Genomic DNA, 16,358 nt, shown 5'->3' on the forward strand with positions numbered 1-16,358 from the left:
CAGTCGATGGATTCCTGATTCCCATCATTTCAGCAGTAACAACGGGATGAGGTTAACATGTTTTAACTCCTTTAACTCTTTCTTGAGCTTATTTGTCCCCTTCTCTCATGGACACATGTATCCGTCTCTCAGTGAAACACACTCCTGCTATGATTACCTGGAGCAGTAATGGCTGACCAGTTGTCATGTCAGCATGGTAATTGGCAGAAAGGTTCCTAAGAACCAGAGCGTGTTATCTGAAACGTTTAACATCTCCATCAAAAAGAAACAAACAGACAGATACCCCTGTCCTTCAGTCGCTAACACCGACAATAATGACAAAAACAACAATTATCATAATTTAAACTGAAGTAATAACTTCATTTGCATTGCATCTGTCAGCTTAATAAAGACCTCAATAAGCATAACAAAAGAAGAGACAACGGCACAAAACACCTGCAAACGTTAAACATATGAATAAATAAACAGAGCAATAATCAAAAGCTTGATTTACTGGCGTTTCAAAAGAGTTTCATATTTTATGTGCAAAAGCACTAAGATAAAACACAGTAACCTATATTTCTAAATGTATGTGTTAATAATAAAAAAGTGATTGTGTAGGAATTCAGTCCCTGTGATGCAGATGCTCTGTGTTTATACAGATTTATGACATTTCCTTACAGATGACTTGAGAATAATTACAGTAAACCAATACAGTTCAGTGGGATCAAAGAGCATTCAAGTTAGAAATCAATCATACAGTGCATTATGTAAAAGGTACAAACAATGTAGCACTTGATTGGATGGTAGATCTTACTGAATGCAGTATATGTGTTTTCACATTTGCTAAACATTGGGGCCATATCCTGTAATGCCACACTTCATGTCTTTATTACATCCAATAAGACTGAGGGTTAGTAAGGGAACTGCAGGGGGCTAATAATTAATTCGGTCTCACTTTATATTAGGTTGCCTTAACTACAATGTACTTACAACGAAAAAGTAAGTACAATGTACTTATTGTGTTCATATTGTATTGCAAAACACTTGTGCTGCTATTGAGGTGGGATACGGGTAAGGTTAGGACAGGTTTGGTGGTATGGGTAGGTTTAAGGGTGGGTTAAGGTGTAAGGGAAGGTCAGCAGTGTAATTATCAATGTAATTACAGAAATTAACTACAAATGTAATTACATGCAGGAATTTTTAAAATATAACTACAATGTCAAAACATGTATGTACGCAATAAGTGCATTGTATCAAATGATTCATTTAAATGTAAGTCCATAAGGCCACCTAATATAAATTGGGACCATTAATTAAAACATTAAATTGTATAATTGAAATGAATAAATAATTATAAAATAAAAAAATAAAAAAAAAACCAAAACCAAACACTTACTAAATAAAAGATCTGACCATTAACAGACATCAGAGAACCGTGAACGTGAATGTGTTGTGAAATTATTGAAATATTAACTTAAAATTGTGGTGCTGCAAGTAAATGTTTTCATTCAAAGGGGTTTGGCTGACAAAAAAGTTTGGGAAATCCTGCAATAAAAAAGTGAATGAGAGATGAGGCCAATATTAAGAATATAGAAGAGTTAAAGTTGCAGTAAGGGCAGTTCACAGTAAAATACTGTTTTTCATTGAAACAGTACTTCACCATAAAAACAATGCATTCTGGGCAGAATTATTTGTTGTTTTTGAGAAAGTAACCTATAGGCTACTTTCACAAAAATGACAAATATTACCCAGAATGCATTGTTTTTACAGTATATTACTTCTGTATATTACAATGCATTCTGGGTAATTATATTTGTCATTTTCGAGAAAGTAACCTATAGGCCTCTTTTCTTAAAATGACAAATATTACACAGAATGCTTTTTTTTTTTTTTAATGGTATAGTACTGTTTCAATGGAAGGAATGGTTATTTTTAGAGTATTGGAAAAAGATGTCCAGTGGCTAAATATATATAAAATAACAGTATATATTAGTATATCAACCATTTAAATCTAATCTAGATATGAGCAGATTAGATGAACTGATATGTAAATGTATATATAAATTAACAGTGCCAGATATTACAAAAAGACTGGATGGCTGTTAAAACCATGTAACACAATAATACTATATCTGCATCCTAAATAAAGACAGTACTAGTATATTACTTGAATATATGATGTAAAAATTATTTAGTTTTTGTCAGCAAGTATAAAAAAAGTGCTTTATGTGATATCAGTAAAACTTGGTGGTTTTATTCAAATCAAAAATATTAATTGTGTAAGGATAGACACCAATGTCATTTTAATGAACAAAATATCTCTCTAAGGTGACAACTACAATGTTATACAGTGCATCACATTCAAAGAATTTATATTGTATTCTTTGAAATAAATACCATGGTAATGCCAATAAAAACCTTGTTAAACAAAAAACATGCTACATTTTGCTGTCCTAGGTTTTCAGGCAGCAAGGTTGGTGAATATATTGAAACAAGCGTGCAAAATGTAAATGTTGAAAAAAAAAAAAAATCAATAGGTGTGTTTTAGTTCATCTGTGTTTTGAAAATCACAGAGCTGTCAGTGTGCTGGTAAAACCCTCAGACCCCTGGAGCCCAAGTGAGGGGTTCAAGATCCATTGGTCTGGATGCATGTGTGTGTGTGTGTGTCAGCTGTGGTTATAAATGTAGAGTTAGTGTGAGGGATGAGTCGAGCTGTCTGTGTAGAGTGATGCGGGCAGGGCGGCCCGGCTGCTGACTCCACTCTAATGACAGAGAGGGTAATGACAGAGCCCCAAACAGCAGGAAGAGGAAGATCAATCTACAGCCTGAGATAGAGAGATGGAAGCGAGGGGAGGGACATGGCGCAAAAAACAGGGGAGCGAGATTTCTATTACATTCGCTCTCTGTGTGTTAGCTTGCCCGTGAGCGCGTCTACCTCCCCCGCCTCGCTGTGGCAGTCGGCCCACGCCGCACATTAAAAACACAGTGGATCAATAACTATTAACACTCCTCGGCAGAGTCACACCGCTCACATGTCCCTCTCTCCCTCCACTCCTGCTTCTTTCTCCATTTCTCTCTGTCCGTGACACTGGCCCGGCTCGCAGGCTGATGGGAGCGCGCCTGGGGTCAGTGGGAATTGAGAAACGTAGGGAAGGAAAGACAGAATAACGAGAGGGGTGAAATGAAACGAGACGGGAGTTACTAAACAGCTGCCTGAGCAAACAACACACATTCCTCTTTCTCAGTCTGCTGTTTTTCCCGGCACTGCCACTCATGCAAAAAAACAAAATATGGGCCCATCAAAGGATATCAAAAGTCTGCATGCGGTAGGGGGAAAAAAGTCTGAGAACACATTGAAAATCTGGGATTTTCCCAATATTTTCCCAAATACTTGTTATGCTGATAATTTGTATGAAAATGTCTTTTAATTTATAAAAGAATGTCAAATAGAAGCACTCAACTGATCACCCGTCTAAAAACGGACTGCAGACTCATGTATATATAACAAATACACTGAAATAAAAAAATGCTAACCTAAAAATGGTAATAACTAAATTCTAAATTAACTATTTGGTTTTATTCAAGTCAAAAACATTGCTAAATACATTAATTTATACCAGCAAAACACATTTTTATTGGTTAAATCAGGTAGAAATAGCTATTTAAGGTAAGAACTGCAGGTTTCCACTTTTTTCAATATTCACTCTCGCCATCGATAACATCTCCCTCCCAAGGAAGAAAACTGCATACAAAAACAACAACAACAACATTCTGAGTGATTAAAAAGGAAGGAGTTTCTGAGAAAGAGAGCGAAAGATAAACAGACTGAAAAAAAAATAGAAAAAACATAAAATTAGATGCAATTTGGGTCAATTTCTGGTTAATTGTCCTTTGGGACATGATTTGATCTACAGATCTAAACATTTAGCTGCATAATAAAGACTCAGTCAGCAACAGGAAAACCAAAAACTAAATTATTACCAGCACAAGCAGCTGATTATTTCCAGTAGCATTTATATCACATACTGAAGTCTCACCTGATCAGGAAAAAAATGGTCACCTAGTGTGAGATCAGCAGGATGCTGAAAAGAAGACTTTTTAGATTTTAACCTAATGGTCACACGGAAGCACTGCTATATGTGCCTAAATGTGCACAAAAGTTTATATTTATAATTTCATTTGAAAAGGTTACTGCTGACCATTTAAGGAAACATGTTTTTCTACCTCATGCCCAAAGCACCAGTGCAAAATACTGACCTGTTGGGGGACATACAGTCAACCAATATCAATTTTAGTGGCTGATTTTAAAACTATTAACAGCTATCCTAAATATTTCATTCACCAGTGCCAATAATTTTTTTTGTCTTACTACTAACCCTATTTTAACTGCCATGGTAATTATAGAATTGACTTACTTATAATTTGAACAGATAACCAAATCCTGGTAGTATCACTTACTGCTTTAATCAAATTGTGGTTGGGGAAAAAAAAAAAAAAAAAAAACCCAATGATAACCCAGGTTATTTCTATATTAAAGGTTCACTATGCAACTTTTGGCCCTCTAGCAGTTAAAAAGCAAAACTGCATGCATTTTGCAGAAGAACATTGTTTTGGCTGTGCTTCGGCTCTGCGTGACTGTGCGGATGAATATGGTTACCCTACTGCTTATAAAACATTCACTACTAGGCTGAAGAGATATAACCAGTTTAGATGGAAAGGATCTCAAGCTGAATAGCTGAAGATGTTACTCTTTTACGTGTACCCATTAATAGACATGGTACTTCCTTGAAAATAAATTCCAGCATAGCACTACAACATCCATAATGAAAAGAGCCTTCACAATAGATAATGCTTTACAATGAACTCTGTTGGAGGGCTAAATATGGCAATTTCTCTGAAAAAAACGCCATCTCCGCATCGCTTTTATAATATTTCAAATCCCTCAGTTCTCACTATCTCTGAAAAGCCAGTGTTTATACTTGTTTTATTTATATATACCCATCAAAGTAGCAGGAGCAACTTTTCTCTATTTTTGGATTTGACAAGACACACACAGGCAAGTAACATATTTACGCAATTTCCTGCGAAAACCATCCCAACAGGTCTAAAATATAAATATTTATAATAGGCTTACCATAGTGAATCAGGGTAAGACAAAAACACATTTTGGAAGAAGGATTGATGATGTATTGACTTATTATTTAAATTGTGTTAATTGACCCTTTGCTGGGAGTTTGATTGACAGGCGATCTAACCAATCATAATGCCGAATCCGCCGTTATGTCCAACAAAGCAGTCAGGGGAGTTAGTAGATTAACGTCATGGACTTGAACTTGAAAAATGGTGTGTACTGATGTCTTTCCGTGGTTAAAACAACATTCTATCTGACGTTCAATTTTGAACAAAAAAAGTTACATACTGTACCTTTAAAATACATTATAGACTCAACATGAAGTAGGTTGACTCTGGAGCATGGAGAGAAACAAAATGTGACTTCATTCCAGGTGGCTCCAAAGCAACTGTCTCCACAATTGGTACACTGTAAATTACTGTGTTTGTTAAGTAAAGAGGCGGCCAATTAACTGTGACCGCAGATTAATGAAGTCATGGCCTCTATGGACAAATTTCGGCGCAACAGTTTGTAAAAATGTATGACGGCATCCAGCTGTCAAACATCTCCAGAGTGAATCGACACAAAGGACCATGTGACTTTTGGCGCTTTGAACAACAATACCTTTAATCATTCTGGTAATATAAAACCACACTTTCCCATCTCAGACCAGTCATTACACCAGGCCGTGTGTAATTTGTCTCTTTCATTAGTGAGACGGGGCATCAATGAAGTTTTCAGTGTTGTACAGTCTCTATACAAGACCTCCCTATCTCATGTCAACTAAGGTCTCCTAATGGCTCTGTGTGTGTATATCAGCCAAACACAGACTTCAGTGTGTTCCCTCAACTGCGCTTTATCTGAGCCCAAACCTGGAGGATCATAACAGTTTTGCCTGCTTGAGCTCTGGGCTTTGACTGCTCTGAATGGGTGGGTAATGGGATGGAGGTGGAGGGGGTGGGGGGGTGGGGGGGTGGGGGTCCCAGCGTGATACAGGACATGAGCTGAATACCTCAGTACCTGTCAGGTGTACGGTGACATTGCAACATTGTTTGGGGAGGTTCAGATTGATTTTGGATAGCCTGGCCAGAGCGGAGGGGGCTGATGGGAATTGTGTGATTGCCAGATCGCCAAATAAAGCCATTGGTTTCATCTGTTGTCATGCCAACCTGAATGGAAGAGAAAAGAGGAAAATAAAGTGAAAAGTGGAACACAGAACTGAAAGATAGGGGGTAAGTCATTACGAATGACTGATGATTGCTGATGTGTATTTGCTGTTCGTGTTGTTTTAGAACCTGATTCAATAAAAGAAATTTGCAAATACTGCAAACACAACCCAAAATGTCTTCTGAATGCAATTTACTAAGTGCAATTCTTCATCTTGAAGTCTGGTTCTGAGTGCTCGGTTATGCCAGATACAGCAGACATCCACAATCTGCCATACTTTACTGTGACTGGCACTCGACTACTTTCAAACAGATTCTTGGTAACACTTTATTTTGATGGTCCCCTTTAGACATTCTGTTCACTATAAGTAACGTTGCAACTATATCAACCAAGGCTTGACATTAACAGCCACCAAATGCAGGTGGATTTCAGCAGTGGTGTGTAACGCAGTCACTCCTACTAGCCACTTTGGCAGGTTGAATTTTATATATAATATATACATTTTTCAATAGTCTTTTAAAAAGTCATCTGAAAAAATAAGCTAAGTGTAATGTAGAGTGGTAAAAAATATAGATTTTTCAATACATATCGATAATGAAATATCTGAAACGCTTCCAGTACTAATTTTCTGCAGAATAGATACACGATACCAGCTGCGCTTTTTCACTCTCTCATCCCCCTGACAGCGAGTTGACACACAAACCCGCCTCCCCTCACTCACTTGTTTCATTTGCTCAGGATGAATATTGTTGGTGTTACAGGGCTTGAATTTCGGCATGGGATTGCACGTATTGCGCATAATTTTACTCAGTCCCGCAGATTTTGTGCTCACACCCAAAGTGCGCACACATAAAGCCACCTCTCAGTAATACGTTTTTTTTTTCGCTGCTTATTGTGCTTAAACTGTCAAATACACACAAAATAATGACAAAATGCCGGTCGTGGTGAGTATTCCCGCAAACACAGTCAGTTATGTTTTAAGTGAACATAAACAGTTGAGAAAGAAAAAGCATTAACGGATCTGTGCGTCAGGTCTTAAAGTGACAGCAGCCTAATATACCTGCTGACAAATTATAAGATAATATTAAAAATATCTATATGGCCGTTTTTTCCCATGGTATCTATGTCAAAATTGTGGCCAGTGAAAATGCTGGTGAGCAAGAAAGTTAATGTCAAGCCCTGATGTTAACTAACTCTCATTAGAGTTTTAGTAGACTGTCTGCTTTATATCTGCTAACACTTTATTTTGACGACCCTAACTTTGCAAGTACATGTCAACTTATTCTACTAACCCTACCCCTAACAGTCTACTAATACACAACTAATACTCTAATGAGAGTTAGTTGACAGGTAGGTGTGAAATGTTACTTATAGTGAACTGAATGACTAAAGGGGGACCATTAAATTAAAGTGTAACCAAATTCTATAAAATATAATAAAGAATAAATACAGCAGATTTCACTTAAACTGGTAGTTAGTCAAAAAAGAAGCAAGTGTTGAATCAAGAGTTTGTGCTGAACCATGTATTTGTCGCAAACTGTTTAAAGCAGAATGTAGGTTCCTTGCCACAGTTGTTTTTGGCTTGCACACTAGGGGACTAAATATTTCATGTACTATGTACAATGTGTTATGTATGTATTATGCCATGACTTACAATTATCTCCTTGGTTAAACTGCTTAGGTGTGGGTGATTTGATATAATTTGAAGCCTGTCATCTATATGCATCATTTACCTGACAGTGATACACATGACCAAATTAGGCTTGTCATAAATTGTTATAAATGGAACAAAACCTTAATCCTAATCACATAATCCTCAATATCACCACATGACAAATTAATAACTCAAACCTACAACTACTCTAAGTATATCCAACATTACCTGCATACAGTACACTCCAGTACACTCACGCAAAGCGATATATATATATATATATATATAATATAGTAAATCCAACTGTGTATATCATTGCAAAATGTAAACTTTATTATCACCCAGCTCTAATGCGCTATAAGGCATGAGAATATTAAGATATTGTAAACATTAACATTATAATTTTCTGTAAAGCTGATTTGAAATAATGTGATTTGTGAAAAGTGCAATACAAATAAAATTGACTTGACTTTTCTAGGAGAGACAGAATAAGTAATTCGGTGTGGATTAAATAATAAATTAATTTAATTAATAAATGAATAAATAAATAAATAACTTCCCAGGGAAGTCTTTTAACTAATCTATAAAGAGACGCAAATCTTGGCAGAGAAGTGTCACAATCACAACTCGAGTGTGTGGAGAATGAGGTCCATTAAACAGCCTCCATTAAGGGCCGTGTCCATGTGTGAGGTGCGCTGTGTCCTCTCCCTCTCTCTACATGTGAGAAGTGTGCTACTGATATTGAGATGCTAATGGCTTCAGTACAATTATCTCACCATTTGAGCAAATGGACTCAGCCATGCGTGTGTGTGATCGCCTGCGCCGCCGTCTCAGAGAATGTGAACGGCTTCCATGAATATGTAACTACATCAGACTCTGTCTTTGTCACAGAGGGTCATTATGGAAGCAAAAGCTCCACAATGAGACTTTTATATTGGGGCAGCCAAAGAACAATATAGAGATGGATCCACCGTATCTGGTGTTAACCATTCATTTTATGAATCGTGGGTATGTGTAATGTGCATGAAAGCAACAATCAAACATTTGGTTAAGGACAGTTCTGTTGCTATTTTGGATTCCGGATTAAAATTGCTCCTACTAAGGGATGTACTGTAACATGATGTACTGTAACTTGTCCCACGCAATGATAGCTCAATTCTCATGCTTAAGGAGAGGCAGGCTTTAATTTAAAGCTGCAGTCCGTAAGTTTTGCCTCTTTGTCGCCATCTCTGTTTGAAACCTGCAATTGCAGTTATTTGCGGAATTATCATCTTTACGTGGGTTGTGCACTGGCACAGCTCCTCAGCACGGATGAATCTAATGTTTGCTGTGACCGCACCGGTGTGGATACTGTACTTCGGAATCACAGATTCTACATCTTGGAAGTACATTTACATTTACATTTAGTCATTTAGCAGACGCTTTTCTCCAAAGCGACTTACAAATGATAACAGTAGAAGCAATCAAATCAACATGAGTACATGTATGTAAGTGCCGTGTCAAGTCACAGTTTTATCAGTAAAGTGCTCGTAGCAAGGGTTTTTTTTTGTTTGTTTGTTTTTTAATATATACACAAACAGATGGAAAAAGAGAATAGAAAATTGAAAAAAGAAAAGTAAAATATAAATAAAAATTAAGTGCTAATATTACTGGGTCAAGTGTTGACGAAAAAGATATGTCTTTAGCAGTTTTTTGAAAATGGCTAAAGACTCAGCTGCTCGGATAGAGCATGGTAGGTCATTCCACCAACCAGGAACAGACCAGGAGAAGGTCCGTGAGAGTGATTTTGTGTCCCTTTGGGATGGCACCAAAAGGCACCGTTCACTTGCCGAACGCAAGCTTCTGGAGGGCGCATAAGTATGACCAAATTAAGAATTTTCACTGGAAAATGTCATCTGAACAAGTAAGTAACCTGTCTGCCACTTTTGTTCTGACCAACTGAGAAAAAAGCATTACATTAAATCGCACTGCCAATGGTGATTTAATCTAAATCTAAGATCACTTAGCTCGGATCATGTCAAACTGTGCAAATTATTATTACTGTTATACTTTGTTCTCAAATTGTTAGTTAACAACATCAGCATTGCGTGACTATGTGTATTTAGTGTGTATTAGCGTTAACTGTAGATTTCAATTTCTGTAGCCACTCCACAGTCCAAAGTCTTTTGCTTTTGACTACGGGTGAATCTCCAGTTGTCACTGATGATTGTCATTTGGACCTTTCTGGATTACAATCTGCCATCAAAATGATAAATTTAATTATTCCAGCTGTTGTGAGAAATGGCTATAAATTATCCGTCACCAGCAGCATAGTTTATAAAGTTTTAAATATGTATATTTTTCTTTCAAAAACCCATCGCTTCGCTCCAGAAAGCCTTTATTAACCCCTGGAGTCGTATGGATTACTTTTATGATGGATGGATGCGCTTTTTTGGGCTTCAAAATCTCGAGCCCCATTCATTACCATTATAAAGTTTGGAAGAGCCAGGATATTTTTAAGTCAAGTCAAGTCACCTTTATTTATATAGCACTTTTTACAATGCAGATTGTGTCAAAGCAGCTTTACAGTGATAACTGGTATATAATTTTGGCTGCACAGCAGCTCTTAAAGAAAATGGTGTCATTGTCCAGTTTATGTAAATTCAGTATTGATTCATTCCATAGTAAGAATCAACAGTTATTAATCTATACCAGCACTGGAGTAAACAGTGATGTCATCATCCAGCTCAGTTCAGTGCGCATACAAGGGTGTTGATGCAGGCAGATCAAAACACTGTTGAATATCAAGTGTCAAGTGTCCCCAACTAAGCAAGCCAAAGGCGACGGCAGCAAGGAACCCAAACTCCAACAGGTGACATCAGGTGGCAAACAGGTGTTAAAAATGGAGAAAAAAAACTTTAAATATAACTTAGGTTGTGTTTGTCTGATAGAAGATACACCTAGGATGGCTTGAGGGTGAGTAAATCATGGGATGTTTTTTATTTTTGGGTGAACTAACCCTTTAACTTAGAACTAACTAGCTTAGCTCAAACAAAATGAGCAAACAGCATTTTGTTAGATTTAGAAAGAGATGTGTGTGTGTGGTCCTGGTAAACCTTACATTATGGGAAAAAAATGTCCAAAGAAAGATGGTAATATCCGAAGTCCTTGTCTTTGTGGGGACACTTTTGGTCCCCATGAGAAAAACCGTTTATAAATCATACTAAGTGATGTTTTTTTGAAAATGTAAAAATGCAGAAAGCTTTCTGTGATTGGTAAGTTTAGGGTTAGAGGCTAGAATATACAGTTTGTAAAGTATAAAAAGCATTATGTCTATGGAATGTCCCCATAAAACATAGAAACCCATGTTGTGTGTGTTTGTGTGTGTGAGAGTGTGTGTGTGTGTGTGTGTCTGGGGCAGGGGCAGGGGATTCCCAGGTTTTTGGACTCTGAAATCTCACTGCAGCCTCTATACTCAACATGTGTGTCTCTCTGTGTGTGTGTGTGTGTGTGTGTGTGTGTGTGTGTGTGTGTGTGTGTGTGTGTGTGTGTGTGTGTGTGTGTGTGTGCGTGTGTGTGTGTGTGTGTGTCGGCACGGACACAATGGTTGTCGTCACGTAGTCTGGGCTAGTAATGCGCTGAGAGAGAAGGGAAAAAAAAGAGATTGTACATGAAGATGAGAGCAGGTTGACTCTTACAATACTCTCATTTAGAGCAATGAGCCTTCCAGGCTCACAGGCCGTCAGCCCCTCTGTCTACAAGCCTCAGCCCCAGGACCGGATCTCCACCCTGGGGACAGACAGACCGCTGACGCCCCCTCTCCACACATGAATCACACACTGCCGCTGAAGCTTTCAATCCTCCAAAGACATGCTCAGGGCAAAGAAAGTTAGATAAGGGCTGGCCTAAAATAAGGAACCCGACATACAGTATTATATGGTCAAGTTGTCGATCTTCATTGCACATCAAAATCACGAAAAAACTAAAATTCAAATTAGTGTGTTGAATAAACTACCCAGTATTTTTCAGCCATTTTGCCTTTTTATTTGGACATATACTGTATAAAGAGCGACACAGAGAGTCTTGGTTTCGCACAGCTCACCCAATGACCACCCAACTGATACATATTGCACAATAAAAATGGCAAGAATTTTCCTGATCCAGCAAGCCCAAATCTCATTTGGGAGACATTACACAGCTTCCCAGACTATTTTACCAGTGTTTACCAGTTCTGGAAGCAAGTTTGGATTTACAAGGTGACTGGATTTGATAAAGTTTTCTAGATTAGAATTTTGTTCAGTTAATAGGATTAATAGTAACTGAACTAGGTATTTTGCTTTTTTTAAATAATCAATATTAATTGGTTTTGAAATAATATTCAATTACTAAAAAAAATCTAAATTTCTTATTCCACTACTTTTTTATTTGTATTTTTTGGTTGAATGAGTTCCTTCACTCTAAAAAATAATGTGTTGGCTCAACAACAACAAAACAGTTTGCAATTTTTTTGAGTTATGACAACTTTGAGTGAATTTATGTTCAACCAACAAGCTACATTGAGTTGGAGGAGCTTAATATTTTGTAGCATAAACACAAATTTTTAAGCTGTTTACTCAAAAAAATTCAGTTGCTCCAACTACAAGAGTTGTAGCCCTGGAACCAATTATGCTGCCTTTACATGCTCTCGGAATTATTGTAAATATGAGTTTCCTAGGTAAAAAAATGCACAAATTGCCCTCTCATGTCGAAACTTGAATGCAATAAGCTCGTAATCATGACTTCAGAAGTGGGAATTATCAAATTTCCTATACCATACGAAGGCAGCATTAATCTTATCTATTTCAGTTAAAATCAACAGCTATCATAGCACATGCTAACATAACTTATTTAACATGTATATTGTTAAATTAGCACTGGCATTAGCACAGTCATTGCTTATAGAGTCAATGTAGTGTTTACCTTCATGTATCTACTCTTCAACACAATGGTAACCACAAAAACCTTACAGAAACTCTTTTAAATGTCAAACATAACAGCATTAAACACTAACAGGTCTTTCCCTTCACTAAAAATAAATAAATTAACACTTAATTACAACATTTATTCTCCTCATCCAGTCCTATGCAAAGCATGCTGGGAACTAGAAATCCACTGCCTAATTTCTGAAGTTATCAGGACTACAACCTTTTTTATTTTTATTTTATTTAAAAAAAAAAGTCCATTAACGCAGAAATTTGAGTTTAAATTACAGACGATATTAATGATCAACATTATTATGTCAACTGAACTCTACAAAATGTTTAATTAAAACAACAAATTAGAATTTTTAACTAGCAACCATGCATTTATTTAAGTTGTGGTAACAGGTCCACTGAATTACTTTTTAATTACTATGCTATGAACTATTTTAGATGAACTCGCCCTTAAACAGCAGTGTATTGCATCAAACTGTGATCTGTCAATGTTTTTATTCCAGTTAGATGGCTGTAACAAGGTTTGTGTTCAGGGAAGAAGGAGGCGGGAACCAAAACTGCATAAACTAAAACAAAACAACAACATAAATGTTCCAGGCCTGGTCCACTCTCATCCTTCACTGTTGTCACTCCTCCTTTTATCCTTCAGAGCTCCTCTGTGGGACACGAGACTAGTGTGGCACACAGATGACGCTCATTAACACTCGTGCCACTGGCCTCGCTCTGCTCCCACAGCTCTCGGCCCTGCCCTGCTTGCCACAGTGGCCTTTTCCTGCCTAAGTGGGAGCTTCTTGGCCTAAATAAGCTGCAAAATAGACCAGGCCAGATATTCAAATGTCTGGTTACATGAGACTAGCTGGACATGAACATGCATTACCACCAAGAGCATGGCCACTAACCACTGTGAGTGATCATGTCTTTTCAGAAGACTTGAATTAAACTGCTCAATTCATATGGATTACTTTTATGATGTGTTATTAAATTTTGGTGAAATGGACTTTCAAGGGACAAAAATATCTCAGGTTTTGTTAAAAACATCTTTATGAGTGTTTCGAAGATGAACGAAAGTCTGATGGGTTTGGAATGACATGAGGGTGTATAGATGACAAGACTTTTTTTTTAATTTTGGTGAACTAACCACTACATTTTTTGTTCCATTGACTTCCATTCACATGCAAGCTCATGCAAATTTCACTGTGTTCCAAAGTTTACGTTTGGTGAATCTGCCCTGCAAATTTGTATAACATGAAGATGTGTGATCAAAAGAAAATTGATATGCCATGAAGTCACCGCTTAGCTGAATTAAACAAATACAAACTTAACAAAGAACCTTGCAAGATTGCAAGGTTGCAGTAAAGTGGAGTAAATTGCCTACTTTTACATTTTGGATGTTAAATCATGTTTTTGAAAAAGACATATATGTGTGCTCTAGTATGACCACAGCTTAGGACTTGGACTACAGAGTTGTATGCCCTACTTTTATGGTGGTTTTTGCCATTTTTGGAGCTCAGAAACAATATGGTCACTCTACAATAAAAACATCTTCTTAAAGGGGTCCTATTATGCCCTTTTACGAAGTCTTGATTTTGTTTTTGGGATGTACTGGAATATGCTTTCATGCTTGATTGTTCAAAAAACACATTATATTTCACATATTTTACATTATTACAGCACCTCTCTCCCCAGTCTGGCTCAAACGCTCTGTTTGGCTCCTGTTTCAATTAATCCCCTCCTTCTGAAATACGAAATGTGCTGTGATTGGCACCTCTTAGGACGTGTTTGGGAAATTTCACGTACCTTACCATAACAGTGAGCTCTACTCAGATATAAATATTAAGGATGGTGTCAATTTCAAACCATTTCAAGCCTGATTCAGACTTAAAGGTTTAATTCACCCAAAAATGAAAATTCTGTCATTAATTACTCACCCTCATGTCATTCCACACCCGTAAGACCTTAATTTATCTTCGGAACACAAATTAAGATATTTTTGATGAAATCTGAGAGGTATATGACTCGTCCATAGACAGCAATATAATCACCACTTTCAAGGTCCAGAAAGGTACTAAAGACATTGTTAAAACAGTCGACGTGACTGCGGTGGTTCAACCTTAATGTTATGAAGCGACAAGAATACTTTTGTGCGCAAAAACAAAACAAAAATAATGACTTTATTCAACAATCTCTCCTTGAAAATGTTGATTATATTGCTGTCTATGGAGGAGTCATATACCTCTCGGATTTCATCAAAAATATCTTCATTTGTGTTCTGAAGATGAACGAAGATCTTACGGGTGTGGAACAACATGAGGGTGAGTAATTAATGATAGAAATTTCATTTTTGAGTGAACTAACCCTTTAAGAATGTTAACAAACAAGAGGGTAGTCCAGAACGGATTTCATGCATGGACTTTGCAAGCATGGATTTCACAGGATGTTTCAGAGTGGTATGTTTGTTTGTTTGTTTGTTTTTTTGTAATTTTCTTATACATTTTAGATACAATGTTATACACCATTTAATCATGATATTTGTCAGACTATGGCAATACAAGCAGTAATCGATCACAAAACCATGGCTAATTTTCCTAAGGTGAACAGGCTTACAAAAGCACGAGCTTACAAAAGCTACAGTAAACACTATATCAACGCTAATGTTGGCTAGCAGGCGAGCGGAGGCAAAGCTTTGCCCTTTACATCGTAACAACAACATAAAACTGATAATTGGAACTGTTAATAGAAAATGCAAATAATAAGACATACAAGTTGTGATCCACAAATAAAAGATTGTCGCAACAAAGTGGGAACTGCTCCATTTCATGAGAAGCTTTTGTGCGTAGCCTACATTGTTTTCTCTTAGGTTCTGGAAGAAGTTCTCCATAAAATGTGCAGCACACAGATAAATGTTGGGGTTATAATGTTCAGGAACAATGTTTAAAATAAATTGGTTTGTCAGCCTTAGGAAGGTCAAACAAATAAGTTTTGGAAACGGGATGGAAAAAACAGATTCTCTTTGACCTAGCGGCAGCTCAACTAGGCCTCGCCTCCTTTTTTGCATGTTCCGTGGGCGGGGATTATTTAAATGAGTAACATTGTGACTTCACAAAGCCTGGAAAAAACATGTTGCAGTGCAAACGAGTCATTCGTTGTAGTTCTTGGAAAGTGGAATCTGTTAAATAAAATACTTCATTTTGGAGTGGACATTGAGCTTTGTAAACTTGCAGATCTTATTTATGCTCAAACAGCAACATTACACACTAACTAAAGTTGAAAAAGCACAATAGGACCCCTTTAAAGAAAAATTATGCAGGTTTGAAACAACGTGGGGGTGAGTAAATGTTGACCAGAATTGTAAATTTGGGTGAGCTGTCTCTTTCAGATGTAGCAAACTTTTAAATCTTTACTGTACTTAAAAATCAGACTTCTGCACTCTGTCACGAGTGATTCATTAGACTTGAGATTGACTAGTGCATTTCTGGACGCTGAGATGGCAGTG

This window comes from Ctenopharyngodon idella, chromosome 9, assembly GCF_019924925.1.
Source record: "Ctenopharyngodon idella isolate HZGC_01 chromosome 9, HZGC01, whole genome shotgun sequence".
In the NCBI taxonomy this organism is placed as follows: Eukaryota; Metazoa; Chordata; class Actinopteri; order Cypriniformes; family Xenocyprididae; genus Ctenopharyngodon; species Ctenopharyngodon idella.